General features: G+C 42.8%; 1 long non-coding RNA gene across 1 annotated transcript; it reads left to right on the forward strand.

The window, feature by feature from the left end:
* The first annotated feature begins 205 nt into the window (after positions 1–205).
* LOC306746197 lies at positions 206–4,141 on the forward strand. Its single transcript, XR_013771128.1, has 3 exons — positions 206–319; positions 3,769–3,818; positions 4,067–4,141. It is a non-coding gene; the product is annotated as an uncharacterized lncRNA (long non-coding RNA).
* The last annotated feature ends 705 nt before the right edge of the window (positions 4,142–4,846 follow it).

The raw sequence follows: 4,846 nt of genomic DNA on the forward strand, positions 1-4,846 counted from the left end.
CAGCAGAGTCTCTGTATGTCTGGATAAACCTTCTGAATGGACTTATAGATGTTCGCCTTTTCCCCCGGATGTTGTTCCTCTGACTCATCTCCCGGTAGTTTACAAAGATATTGAAGTTAGCTTAGCATGCTACAAACAGACAGACGGGCACGGAAGTCAACACAGCTCGTCCCAGTTTAATGGAGAGGAAACGGGGTTTGTGTGGAGAAAACGTTTCTGTCGTTGTGAAAATGTCTAAAGTCCAAATGCTGTTTGAAAGAGCGATAGCAGAGTACGAAGAGGAACTTTTTCAACCCGGAAGTCCGGATACAAATTGCAGGTTGGTTCTGTTTGTTTATCACTTTAAACTGATGTAACGAGTTCTGGAGGAAGTATTCACATCATGTACTGAGGTAGAGTTACAGGTACTGTTCTGGAGTATTCCCATGTACTGAGGTAGAGTTACAGGCACTGTACAGAAGTATTCGCGTTTATACTTTTTACTGTACTACATCTCAGAGGTACACAGTGGCGGCTGGTGGCATTTTTGTGACATACTTCTATCCTCGTAGTAAACACTCGGCGCTGTTGGTTTTTCGGAGATTGTTTCAGGGCCACCAAAATGCAGTCAATATATCCGGGATCGTAGTTCTGTCCTTCACAATGAAATATCACGCTTCAACAACTCCAAACTATGCAATAAAAGCACCGTAATTTCAATTTGAGTGTATACCACCACCTGCTGGATGTTTTGTTAAACTCTTCTCATGTCAGTCACTGGCTTAACACCAGCTGATGCATGACATTTAAAAATGATGCACACATGTTGTACATAACAATTACTATGATAACACTGAGTTATATTACAACTAAAAACACCAGTATTCATGATTGAAAGCTTATTTGTTAAAACCCTCCTGTTACCTTCAAATGTACTAATATCTTTTATCAAAAGAACACCGGCGTGTACAGGACATTGAACACGTATCATTGTGTTCATTTTATGTTTATCCAGTTGTCCCTATTAAATTAGGGAGTCATAAAATATGAAGCAAAAAAAGGTATGTCAATCAGATATTTAGAGACGTTAAACATTGAATGGTGTCGTATTGACCCCAAAGATAACAGGAGTTAGCAATAGACAAATTACTTGTGCAAATCTTTGAAAAGATGAACGTTTATTTCAATAAAAAAAAAAATTACATTTAAAAGAATCATCATCCTCATCGAGCTCCTCGTCCCAGCCCACACACACGGTGTGATACCACAAGTGGCAGCTGTCACACTGGACCCACGACACCGAGCCCCTCCGAGCTCTCGGGAGTGTCGGGTTCCCTGCACCGGCCACACTCCCAAACTGTAGTCTCCATGTCTTCAGGAGTGTGACCTATTCACAGAATAAAAAACAACACATTTAAATTGAAGAAAATTATCAGATTTTCATAAATTGGTATACAAAGAAAGTTACCATGACTTACACTACCGGTGGATGTCGTGGGTCCAGCAGACGAGGAGCTAGATGATGGTCCGGCGTCTGCAGGTTTGGAGGCTGTATGAATAACAGAAAAAGCATAACCATGTTTTGTTTGTTCGTCATCATGCTAATGTCACCATCATGTTATAATATTGTATTTTTTCAGGTTACATAAAGCATTTACAGTGGGAGGAGGGAGAGGAACGACTTTGGGACCCACGGAGGCCACATCCTGCTGCCGATGTTGAAGGCTCTAAAATAATAATCAGAATTTATTATAACAATACTAAAATTGATCTCCTTGGAGCAGTGGCTGCATTTAGCATACCCTGCTTCATCAATATGTATGAAACACTGGGACAGTGGGAAGCTGTACTGCTCCTCTCACTTCTGTTTTGACCACTTCATCAAGCTGCGCTGCATATAAAGCGTCCTCTTCCTTAAACTATTTCATTCTGGGTCTCAAACGACCACGACATCACGTTGTTGGCTAAGCCCAACTACATGATTTGATTCATTCTACTTTGAGTAAAAAAAACAACAACCTGCAGCCAGATCCGCCGGTGTGCCGGTTTAGCGTTAACGAGTGACAGCGTGAACTGAACCAGACCGGGGGGGTGACGGCACGTTTCATCACATTACGTTGTTTTCCAAGCAAGATTGAACTGTGACGGAACATAAAGTAACTTTAATGACAATACACAACCCAAGCACTTAGCTAATGTGATAGCAACCTGACTAGCTTCCATTAAAAACAAGTTTGAGGGAAATGAAGACGCTGTCGACGTCTTAACGCTGATTGGCCAAGACTCGACACGTCACATCAAAGATGTTCTATTTTGCGAAGATCACAACGTCAGCTTCACTCCAATCTCAGAAACGCTGGCGGCCAGTTGCTCTGATCCGCTCTTTTTGTTTTTCGCCGCGACTTATTGCCTGGCGTAATAATTGCGCGACACAACGAATCGATAATGAAATTCGTTGCCAACACTTTTGATAATCGATTTTATCGATTCGTTGTGGCAGCCCTATTACCTACCTTTCTTTTCTTTCAAGTCTTTTGCTTATTCTTTTCTTTTTCTGCTTCTATTCTCCTTGCTATCTTTCTTTTCTGTCTCTTGTCTCCTCTCTCTGACTCGGTTCTCTATCTTTTCAGGCAGGAACATAAATCACACGAGAGAAATTTACTCAACAATATTACATTTTGGTGAAACTTATATACAACCTAGCACTGTATTATATTGGAGGTGTATCTACACAAACAATATTTCTAATCATAAGAGCCACATCAAATGTACAGACAGTCTCTCTCACACTCAAACACACACCAACATTATTTGCATCATGTATTAGTAAGATCATTGTGCATGAAAATCCTTGAGGTAGCCTGGCTTATGAAAAACAAGAAAAACATTTGATTATGTCTGCCTTTGTGTTTCAGATCTACAAACAAACAGCTGCCTACCTTACAACGATCCGATTATTTGTTTGTTTTTCCCCGCTGTCGCATTTTTTTTTTCAGACATCAAACATTCCCTCCCTTCCTCCCCTTGACTACAGATCACGTCACACATGATGGTGTATTTTCATTGGCTAGACAAAGTAGTGTAAAGCTAGCTTTAAAATACACTCATATGCTAACTCCTGTATCTGTCCATGCTGGATCGGTCTATGTTGATTTTAAAAAAAGCAAGCATGGAAAGTAAAATACTGCATCCAGCCACACCATACTGATGTAGCTTAGGTCTGCACAGAAGCTGCTCCCTTTCACACGAGTCTGTTGTCTTATTCTGAGGTCCTGTAGTTTCTCCACCAAAGGGCTCCTCTCAAACGGGTGTTGGAGGAGAGATTATACCGAGTTAGCGTTTGGTTTTTCTGTGAAGAGTAGCGCTCCTGCTCGCACTCGCTGCTGAATGTTATTATAATGGGTGGTGCGCGCCTCGTCTGCCCAAGGAGACGAAGACACAGGAATGCGCAGCCTTGGGCTTGATCAGAATAGCCCTCCCAGAAGTAGTTTTTAGGGCACTGATTGGATAAATTGTATGTCATTTCATTTATTTCTTTAATCAGTGATTGGCTAAACTGCGTATTAGATCCGTCTTCCTTGGGTGAGCCCCACGATGTGCACGAGCCCCAGAGAAGTGCATGTGAGCAGCTCATAGGTGCACTAGCAGAGGAGGAAAAGCAGATATTTGGTGCAGATATCCTATTTTACAAATATTACTGGGTATATTCCATAGCTCAAAAACAAAATATTGACTGTGTATAATTAATTCATATAATTATATTTCTTCTTTTCTTTTTTGTGGCTCAAGGTGGGTGGGGCCAAGCCCCGTTGCCCTCTATTGGACGGCTGCCACTGGAGGTGAATATTGTACTTTTTATTGTACTACATTTTAGAGTTACATATTGTACTTTTTACTGTACTACACCTCAGAGGTGAATGTTTTACTTTTACTGTACTACATCTCAGAGGTACATATTGTACTCGTTACTCTACTACATCTCAGATGTACATATTGTATTTTTTTCTGTACTACACCTCAGTGGTACATGTTGTACTTTTTACTGTACTACATCTCAGATGTACATATTGTATTCTTTACATTAAAGAGGACCAGGAGGAACCCGAGCCCCCACACATTAAAGAGGAACAGGAGGAACCCGAGCCCCCACACATTAAAGAGGAACAGGAGGAACCCGAGCCCCCGCACATTAAAGAGGAACAGGAGGACCCAGAGCCCCCACACATTAAAGGGGAACAGGAGAACCCACAGTCCCCACACATTAAAGAGGAACAGGAGAACCCACAGTCCCCACACATTAAAGAGGAACAGGAGAAACCCGAGCCCCCACACATTAAAGAGGAACAGGAGGACCCAGAGCCCCCACACATTAAAGAGGAACAGGAGAACCCACAGTCCCCACACATTAAAGAGGAACAGGAGGAACCCGAGCCCCCACACATTAAAGAGGAACAGGAGGAACCCGAGCCCCCACACATTAAAGAGGAACAGGAGGACCCCGAGCCCCCACACATTAAAGAGGAACAGGAGGACCCAGAACCCCCACACATTAAAGAGGAACAGGAGGAACTCTGGACCAGTCAGGAGGGAGAGCAGCTTCAAGGGCTGGAGGAGGCTGGTATCAAGTTCTCATTCACTCCTGTTAAGAGTGAAGATGATGAAGAAGCTCAGTCCTCACAACTTCATCAGAGACAAACTGAACCGATGGAAACAGAAGCTGAAGGAGCGGGTTGTGGAGGATCAGAACCAGAGACTGATGAGACTGGCGACTCGTCTGAACCAGAGACTGATGAGACATGCGACTCGTCTGAACCTGACACTGATGACAGTAGAGCTTTGAAGGAGACTCAGGAACCTCACTCAGATT

This window comes from Taurulus bubalis (genome assembly GCF_910589615.1).
Source record: "Taurulus bubalis genome assembly, chromosome: 13".
Lineage (NCBI taxonomy): Eukaryota > Metazoa > Chordata > Actinopteri > Perciformes > Cottidae > Taurulus > Taurulus bubalis.